At 42.3% G+C, this 10,903-nt stretch overlaps 1 pseudogene; it reads left to right on the forward strand.

Moving 5' to 3' along the window:
• Nucleotides 1-3,071: 3,071 nt before the first annotated feature.
• LOC125516647 lies at nt 3,072-7,186 on the forward strand (annotated as a pseudogene).
• Nucleotides 7,187-10,903: the final 3,717 nt, after the last annotated feature.

The following is a 10,903-nucleotide window of genomic DNA, read 5'->3' on the forward strand; positions in this document are numbered from 1 at the left end:
TTTATATGATGATTTTTTCATAGCCATATATATGTATGTGGCTATATGTATGTATGGATGTTCATATAATTTTTTTATATGTATGTGGCTATATGTATGTATGGATGTTCATATAATTTTTTTATATGTATGTGGCTATGTGTATGTCGTTGTCGATATATCCCCTCCCCAATAACATTTTTTCTAAGTTACTAAGGTAAAATGTTCACCCCCCTCTCGATATACCAGGCGACCAACTCTTGAGGCCACCCAAACCCTAGAAAAAAGAGTTGTCGATCTCCTACCCCCTCCCGCCCCTACCTGAAAAACTCTCGAGGCCACCCAAACCACTAGAAGAAAACTCTAGTAACTTTGACATGAGGGGGACGTCAATCAACCCCTCTCGCCCGAACAAGTCTATGTATCATTTTTATATCGCGGTGGACATATATCAAAGTTTGATCATATGTCAAAGTTTGAATTTTGACATATGCAACATTTGATCATATGTCAAAGTCTAATCATATGTCAAAGTTTGAATTTTGACATATGCAACATTTGATCATATGTCAAAGTTTGAATTTTAACATATGCAACATCTGATCATATATCAAAGTTTGATCATATGTCAAAGTTTTAATTTTGACATATGCAACATTTGATCATATATCAAAGTTTGATCATATGTCAAAGTTTGAATTTTGACATATGCAACATTTGATCATATGTTAAAGTTTGAAATTTGTAATATGCAACATTTGATCACATGTCAAAGTTTGAATTTTGACATATGTAACATTTCATAAGGATTTATCAAAAATGCCCCATTAATAAGAGATTTATCAAGAATGCCCCCATTATGGATGTGCATAATTAAGTTGATCCATATTTTGCCTGATCTCATCTACGCTTCTATATGTGCACGTTCTCTAGTGTCAAAGTATTGAAGAAATCCATGGTTTCATCATTAGCCGGAAGTAACGGGCGCATGATGATATGAAGCTCTCCAAAGTTATTTTGGAACAGATTCCCGATAGGATAATGCGCATTTTGGTACGAAATTCAGCAAAGGCCTTCAAATAGCGATATTCGGAAGGCTCTTGCTGAACTTCGTACCAAAAAGCGAATTATCTTATTCAGGACTCCATTCCAAAACAACTTTGGAGAGCTTCGTACCATCATGTGCCTGTTACTTCCGGCTAATGTTGAAGCCATGGTTTTCTTGAATCCTTTGACACTAGACAACGTGACATATAGAAGGGTAGATGAGATCAGGAAAAATATATGGACCACTTTCTGCACATCCAGGATGGCGCCATTTTGTTAAATCCCTTAAAGGTTAAGATAATCCCTTGTTTGACATACATGAGAGAGGCGGTCTGGACGCCGAACATTCGTGAGAGAGGCGGTCCGGTCCGGTCGCCGGACATGTCATGTGATAGGTAGTATTTTTTGTTCATAGAAAACTCCGGTAACTCTTCAACATGAGGGGGACGTCGATCAACCCCCTCTCGCCCGACCAAACCCTAGAAGCATAGAGGCCACCCAAATTTACCAACTTAAAAGAGCGTTGTCGAGGCCACCCCAAACCCTTGAAGCGTTGTCGAGGCCACTCCAAACCGTAGAAGCATCGAGGCCACTAATTAATATTCCTTGTTATGCTTAGCTAGCTAGGTCTATGTTTGCCACTAATATATCCACCTCTCATGTTGTAATATTTGCAGAAACTATTGATCAAAGAGACTTAGAACAAGAAGAGTTGTTGGGGGACATAATCCCCGACAGACGTGATGTCTTGTCGTTTCTCAACGACATCGATGGTCTGGTAGGGGAGGATGAAGGCTCCGGTGATTGAACAATGGAGGAGGAAAGACATGATCATGATGGCTCCGGTGACCGAATGCCGGTGGAAGAAGGAGACTGTGATGACGGCCCCGGTGACCGAACGGAGGAGGGAGCTGTTGCAAAGTTCAGAGAGGTATATATATATTAATTAAGCCTGTGCTGACTAGCTAATTAATGCATTAATTGTTTTGGTATGTACATATATTAACTCTTCTTTCTTCTTTTATAGCCCTCCGGATCGAGCCAAACTTCGGTAACGAGACGAGGCCTGAAGAAAAGGTTGCGCCAGGATGAAAGGTTCACGGTCACAGCAACCACGGACGATGGCCAGCCGATTGAACCCAGGAGGACCAAGGAAGCATTTCCTACTCAGTGCGGAGCTATTATTGGGGACATCATCCCGATCAGCATCCAGCTATGGAATGATCCTAAGAACGAAGACCCTCGAGTTTCTTATGTCACCTATAGACGGAAAGATGATCTTTGGACCTCACTGAAGGCAAATTTCACCCTACCGCCAGAGGAGGATCCAAATAAGCCAGGTATAGAGCCACTGATCAAGGCGTGTGCTCTTAAGAAGATGGCAGATCTATTCAGGAGGTGGAAGAATGAGTTCAAATCAACGTTTGTCGACAAAGGGAAGATCCAGAATTCATCGGCCGATTTGAGAAGATAAGAGATCACTGGCTAGAGTACTAAAGCTAGAGGAACAAGTTGAGAGCCAGCAAGCTGCCGACCAACCATCTCAGCGGCATGAAGCTACCCGAGAAGTTACCCCGCCATCTCAGTGGAGAAGCAGCATGGCTTCCATGGAGCTCGTTCGGTAGCCTGACTTCACGGCTCCTAGCTACCCCGTGGATGCTATCACGAAGGATCAACATTGCCAGCTTATGATGAACTGTCAGAACCTCATGTTGAAGGCGGCTGTCGACTCGGTTGCACCTCCTCAACCTGACAGAACTTTCACTGCCGTCCGATTCCACATGGCTATACTGTTGTGATGGTGGATGGACTAATGCAGGGATTTGAGGAGCTCGAGCTTGACCACCCTACAGGTGAAGGGGACAATTAGCTGGGTCATGCTCTGAGGTCTACATGTCTATGGCAGAAGGAGTACATCAAGCTTTCGAATTGGACGCCTCCGCCTCCTCCTCCTCTAGCGAGTCAGGGCACTCCGCCTTCCCCTCCTCCTGCTCCTATGATGAGTGATCAGGGCACTCCGCCTCCTTCTCCGGCTCCTCCGGCACATGAGGCCACTCCGCCTCCTCCGGCGTGTTCGAGCAGTCCGCCTCCTCCTCTGCCTCGTCAAGAACAGCAGAAGACAGACACCGCCGCTCCGGCTCCTCCGGCGCGTCGGAGCACTCCGCCTCCTTCTCCGCCTCGTAAGAAATGGAATAGACACACTGCCGCTCCGGCGGCTAGCAGTATAGCTAGAGGCAGGAGGCAATTCAGATACGGTCCATCTCTCAAGCCTCTAGAAAAGTTACCATACGAGAGGACTGAGAAGGAAAACCCAGAGATCTCTGATTCCCAAGTGAGGGACCATTTTGCAAATAAACCTCCAACTCCTAAGGAGATGATAGATCCAGTGAAAACGAAGTGCACTATCGATGCCCTGAAGCGACCACCACCACCTCCGTCGGATACCAACTACGAACGTTGTATTAAAAAGACATATGAAGATGCACGGCGGTCGAGAAGTACTTCAAGTGATGCAAGGTTAGCACAACGAAGAAGTGGGAAAAAAATTCCCCAGCTCGGTGAAAAGGCAAACCAATCGTGCCCATCGCTCAAGGTGTCTAGCGATATCGTCGCTAATCTGCCGGGGATGGTGCCCGGTACCAATCGTTGATTACCTGAGCGACGATGTAGTGTTTGAAACAATGAAGGTGGACGAATTCAGACACCAGTACAGGAAGCCTCTCGTCAAAGATGTAACTCCTCCTCTAACAACGATGATGCGAAGATTCCATCAACGGTACATGAAAACCTGCAGCGAGTCTGGGAAGGATGTTTTGACGATGAGAATTAAAGAGGAGCATGACCTCGTTGGAACTGGTCTGTTCACTGTTGAATTTGGCGAGTTATTCCAGCTACTGTCTGTAAGTACTACTTCTGTAATTAGGTCTCTATATATAGCTCAGCTCTTTGATTGCATGTGTATATATAATTATCCTCACTATATTATGCAGATTGAAGATCGTCGAATGCAGAAAAGCACAAATCTATGACATTGGGTTCATTAACCCAAATATCATACATGAATGGACAGTTAAAAAGAATGTCACAGAAACCGAGGACAATTTGCTACAATCGTCGCTCAAAAATGAAAACAAAGATAAAATACTCGTTCCTTACAACTTCAAGTGAGTGTTACTGTCTTGTGCATATTCAGTTTCCCTTATTACTCGAGGTTATAGTAATGTAGCTCATGAGTTATGCATGCGTGCGCAGCTTCCACTTTATTCTCCTAGAGATTAAGCTTGAGCGGGGAGTAGTAACCGTCTTAGACTCGAGACAAAAAGATCCTGAGGACTATGCGGACATAACTCAGATGCTCCAGAAGTAAGTTCAAACGATCATTATCGCACCATATCGGCAACTTTGTTCATTTTCCTGATATCAAGTAATTATTTTCTTTGTCTGGCAGGGTTTGAAAAGAGTTCGCTGTAATTACTCCGGGACTGCCGAGCGAGCTGTGATTTACACACCCGAAAGTAAGTAATGCTACCTAGTTCCGCGCATCTCCCATTGATTCTAGCTATATTCATCAATACCATTTAGCATGCTTGCTTATCAGTTTGATTGACTTCTATTTCTCGTAAAGTGCTTCTAGCAGGAATTCGGGAATGATTTTTGTGGATACTACGTTTGCGAATTCATCTACAACGCGACGACCGCTAATAAGCGGGCCTACTCTGGAAAACAATATGAAGTGCGTAAGCAAAAATATTCATAATTTTATTTTATTACCATCATTTGTGTTGAGTTTCATTCATATACATGTATTGACCCTCTTCTTCAATTTATATCTGGCAGATGCGGGATGAACTCCTACCACAAGATCGCATACGAGCAATTCAAGAGGAATTGGCAGGATTTTTTCTTGACCACGTCATCAATAAAGACGGAGAATACCATGTGGAAGTTGATATAGACATGAGATGTTAGGGATTGTAAGAGATCTTATATTGTATATATGTAGCTAGTAGCGTCAGATAGATATACAAAAACTTGTTGTTCGACAAATCTCTCGGAGAAAGAGATGTGCACTCCTCTCTGTATATGTTCATGATGATCTTGTGTAATTAATGGTTACTTCATTTGCTTACTAGCTAGCGTGTCGAGTTCTCTCTATATGTATAGTAGCTAGCGTCGACCAAGCATGGAGCTAAGAGAGGTCACTTCTCTCTATTAACTAGCTAACACAATATAAGAAACCCCTAAATTAACCCTCCAAAACCCCGTAACCCCCCCTTTCAAAAAAAACCCCTGCTCCTGCCAGCTACTGACGGGCGGATGCCTTTTGGTCCCGGTTGATAACACCAACCGAGACCAAAGGTGCTCCTGCCTGGGCACCCCGCAGCAGCCACGTGGAGCCCTTTCTATCCCGGTTCGTAAGCGAACCGGGACTAAAGGTTTTGGGCTTTAGTCCCGGTTCTAGAACCGAGGCTAATGGGCCTCTAGAACCGGTACAAATGGCGCGTTTTCTACTACCGGTGTTAGAAATCCAAATATTCTACCAACCCTCTCAAATCAAATTCAAACAACATGAAAAGTTAAATTAGGATGTTAGTGTGCTGCTAAAAACTTTGGAATTGCACTTCTTGCGTAGAAATTCCAGGACCTCCTTTGATTCACGTGATAAGGAAAATGAAGGATTTCAATGACTTGCCTATTTGGTGAGAATGTCAGTATGGTGGACTTCGACATAATTTAAAAACATGATAATTTTGATAGCAATGCCTTTGAATAAGTCATAGGAGAAAAATGTAAAGAGATGTTAAAGAAATAAATAATGCATGAGAGTACTGTAGAGTTGCATTGAATTACTCACCGGAGACACACAGAATTTAAGTTAATGCTAGATTTCATATGATATTCTTGTCAATGAAACATAGCCTATAGAATCTATTCACTTATTTATAAGGATATGCTACATTAATTAAGAATACTCCATTTTTTCAAAAATTGTACCGTCCCAAAACATCGCTCAAACTACCGTAGCAGCATAGAAATTCTTCTGGTGTGCGCGCAGTAATAAGGAAAAGTGTAGTATACATCATATGTACCGCGTATGTATGAGGGTCTACATCTACACCATGTTAAAAAAACAAAATGTGGATTTTCTGTTAAAAATATATTGCACCAAGGAATAAAACTATAGTAAAAAAGGTTCCGCGCTAAAAGAAAAGTAGAAATTGCAGAAAAGTGGCCACGAGCGCTAGCCCCACTACACCTAAAGTACTCCCCACCCAGCACCAGTCGGTCCACCGCAAACAAACCGAGATTTTCAGTTATGCCTCAAGTGTTGCGTCTGCAGAAGCAATGGTACTTTACCTTGGTCTTCGACTAGTACGTGATATTGGATGCTCAAAAATCACCGTGGAGTCAGACTATTTAGAGCTCGTTACTGCTTGCAATGGAGGTTCCGAGATACTGGCATCATATACTGCTATTTTATATGATGCTTTCCAACTTGCACATGAGATATCGTCGATTTAGTTCCGTCATTGCCCCAGGGAAGCAAATAAGTTGGCCCATGATTTAGCGAGACATGCTTATGACTCAACAGAAATGATTTGGTGGGATGATCTTCCTCCTAATTTTCTATTACCTCATGTACTGAATGATGTAACACTCTCAAATTTTCAATAAAGTGCCAAGAGGCTTCATTTCAAAAAAAAAAACGCCTTGACCCCTGTGCTCTCCCTCCCCAGCGCCAAGAACACAACTTTTCTCCTTCCGCCGCCGTTTCCAGCGCCACGAAGCGTCTCTTCAAACGCCTCTCCCACATCGCCGCACCTGACTCCTCCTCCGCGGCTGCTGCCACGGCATACCGGCAGCTCCGCACGCCAAAGCAGTCGTTGGCGGATGTGCCAAGGTGCCACAGGGGCACGTGGCGGTGTGCGTCGATGAGGGGGGCAGGCCCGTGGAGCGATTCGCCGTGCGCGCGGACCTGCTAGGCCGGCCGGCCTTCACGGCGCTGCTCCTGCGCGCCGCCCATGAGTACGGGTACGGCCACCCCGGCGTGCTCCGCATCTCCTGCCCCATCGCTGACTTCCGCCGCCTCCTTGTCCATCTCTCCGACGACCCCTACGCCGAGGACGCTGAGTGCTGGCTACTGCCAATGGACCCATAAGTTTACAATGAACTACACACGCATCATCGGAGAGGCACCAATGAGGATGATGAACCCCTCCGTGATGGTGTCTAGATTGGATCTCGTGGTTCTAGAACCTGCGACGGCTGGAATTGTGTTTCATCAACTCCCCTAGGGTTTTTGGAATATCTTGGTATTTAGTATTTACAGGGCGAAGAGGCGGTGCGGGAGGCCACCAAGGTGGGCACAACCCACCAGGGCGCGCCCAGGCGGGTTGTGCCCCCCTCGGGGCACCCCTCTGGTACTTCTTTGGCCCAAGTTGTTCCTTCTGTTCCACAAAAATTCTACAAAAAGTTTCGCTGCATTTGGACTCCGTTTTGTACTGATATTCTACGAAGTAAAAGATAAGCAAAAAATAGCAACATTGGAAACATATGTCAGTAGGTTAGTCCCAAAAAATGATACAAAGTTGCTATAAGATGATTGTAAAACATCCAAGAATGATAACATAACAGCACGGAACAAGCAAACATTATAGATACATTGGAGACATATCAGCATCCCCAAGCTTAATTCCTACTCATCCTCGAATAGGTAAATGATAAAAACAGAATTTTTGATGTGGAATGTTGCCTAACATGTTCATCACATATTATTTTCTTTTGTAGCATGGAAATATGGACTTTTATATGGTTCAAAGTAATAGTGTAGTTTTCACATAAAGATTTCAATACTCAAGCATATCAACAAGCAACCATGTCTTTCAAAATATCAACACTAAAATAAGTTATCCCTGGTCCATCATAGTAAATCATTGATCCATCCATGAAACACACTCACATATTAGCTATATCCAATGCTCAAGTACGATCATAGTGCCCCTTAGTTGGTGTTTTATAAAATGAGATGGAGACTAAAATAAAAATAAAAATTGCATAAAGTAAATAGATAGGCCCTTCGCAGAGGGAAGTAGGGATTTGTAGTGGTGCCAGATCTCAAAGCTTAAATTGAGAGATAGTTTATTTTGAGAGGCATACATTTCACGTCAACGAAAATGCCCGAGTAATTCCCAACACTTTCCATGCTAGATATATCATAGGCGGTTCCCAAGCAGAAAATAAAGTTTATTCCTTTTTCCATCATTCTTTCACCATCCATGGCTAGCCGTATCCACGGGCACCCTCCATACCAACACTTTCGAAGCAATTTATTATTTGACGACATAAAGTAAATTTCTTTTTCATTTCAGGACCGGGTATCCCTATTACCGCCGCACTCTCATGCAATGACAAGTAAATAAACACTCATCTTGAGAATAACACATCTAGCATGAAAAATATTGGCCACCCCCTACCGCGTCATGAGCGGTAGAAGCACACAAAAAGGAAATTTCTTTTGAAAATTAGAGATGATACATACAAATTTGCTTAGAACGGCACATATGAATACCGCATATAGGTAGGTATGGGGGACTCATATAGCAAAGTTGTTTTAAAGGATTTTGGATGCACAAGTAGTATTTCTACATAGTACAAGTGAAGGCTAGCAAAAAGATTGAGAAGCAACCAAGAACTGAAAAATCACATAAGCGAGCATTAAGCATAACTAACACCGAATAATGCACCACAAGTAGGATGTAATTTCATTGCATAACTATTGAATTTCATGCTTGCATAGGAATCACAAACCTTAACACAAATATTCTTACGAAAGCATAATTACTCATAAACATGACTAACATATCACCATCATCATATCTCAAAACTATTACAAAGAATCAAGTTTATTTTGTCCAATGATCTTCATGAAAGTTTTATTATATCCCTCTTGAATATCTATCACTTTTGGACAAATTTCATGTGTTGCTTTTGATAGTTCAAACAAATCTGAGTGAATAACATGAGCATAATTTTTTTGTCTCTCAAAATAATATAAGTGAACATGAGAGGATTTCTTCAAAATTTTACTAACTCTCAAACAAATCTAAGTGAAGCAAGAGAGTATTTCTTTAAAAAATTAAAGCACACATGCTCAAAAAGATATAAGTACAGCACTAGAGCAATTCCATAGCTAATTTTTTAAGTGAAGCACATTGAGCAATTCTATTAAATCATAGCATAATTTGGGCTCTCTCAAATAAGTGGGTCCAGCAAGGATACTTGTTATAAACTAAAAATCAAAACAAGCAAAGGCTCATATAATACAAGAAGTTCCAAGCAAAACTCATGAGATGTGTGATACGTCTCCAACATATATATAATTTTTGATTGTTCCATGTTGTTATATTCTCATTCTTGAATGTTTTATAATCATTTCATAGTCATTTTATATCATTTTGTGGAACTAACCTATTGACAAAGTGCCAAGCGCCACTTGATGATTTTGCATGTTTTTTACATCACACAAAATCAATATCAAACGGAGTCCAAACGCAGCGAAACATTTTGTAGATTTTTTTGGGACCAGAAGACATCCAATGGGCCGGAGAAGCGCCTGGGGGTGCTCCGAGGGGAGCACAACCCACCAGGGCGCGCCTGGAGGACCAGGCGAGCCCTGGCGGGTTGTGCCCACCTCGGGTGCCCCTGGACTGCCTCTTTACTCTATAAATACCCCAATATTTCAGAAACCCTAGGGGAGTCGACCAAAATCAATTCCAGCTCCTGCAAGTTCCAGAAACACCAGATCCAATCTAGACACCATCACGGAGGGGTTCATCATGTCCATTGGTGCTTCTCCGATGATGCGTGAGTAGTTCTTTGTAGACCTTCAGGTCCGTAGTTAGTAGCTAGATGGCTTCCTCTCTATCGTTTGATTCTCAATACAATGGTATCGAGGAGATCAATATGATGTAATTCTTTAGCGGTGTGTTTGTTGGGATCAAGTGAACTTTGAGTTTATGATCAGATCTGTCTCTTTTATCCATAAAAGTTATTTGAGTCTTCTTCGATCTCTTATATGCATGATTTCTTATAGCCTCGTATTTCTTCTCCGATATTTGGGTTTTGTTTGGCCAACTTGATCTATTTATCTTGTAGTGGGAAGATGTGCTTTGTGATGGGTTCGATCTTACGGTGCTTGATCCCAGTGATAGAAGGGGAACCGACATATATGTATCGTTGCCATTAAGGATAACAAGATGGGGTCTATTTCTACATAAATAGATCTTGTCTACATCATGTCATCATTCTTATTGCATTACATCGTTTCTCCATGAACTTAATACACTAGATTTATGCTGGATAGCGGTCGATGTGTGGAGTAATAGTAGTAGATTCAGGCAGGAGTCGGTCTACTAATATTGGAAGTGATGCCTATATAATCATCATTGCATGTATATCGTCATGATTATTTGAAGTTCTATCAATTGCCCAATAGTAATTTGTTCACCCATCGTTTGCTATTTATCTCGAAAGAACCCACTAGTGAAACCTACGGCCCCCGGGTCTCTCTTTCTTAATATATTTGCCTTTGCGATCTATTTTCCTTTGCTTTCATTTTCAGATCTATTAGACCAAAAATACAAAAATACCTTGCTGTAATTTATTTTATTCGAGATCTATTTACCCCATCTATCATATTTTTAGCACGCCCGTTTGCCAATTTCTGGCGCCGTTACCCGAAAGGGATTGACAACCCCTTTTACACGCCAGGTTGCGAGTATTTGTTATTTGTGTGCAGGGGTTGTTTATGTAGTGTTGCTTGGTTCTCCTACTAGTTCGATAACCTTCGTCTCATCCCTGAGGGAAATACCTACCA

Source organism: Triticum urartu, chromosome 6 (genome assembly GCF_003073215.2).
Source record: "Triticum urartu cultivar G1812 chromosome 6, Tu2.1, whole genome shotgun sequence".
Classification (NCBI taxonomy): Eukaryota; Viridiplantae; Streptophyta; class Magnoliopsida; order Poales; family Poaceae; genus Triticum; species Triticum urartu.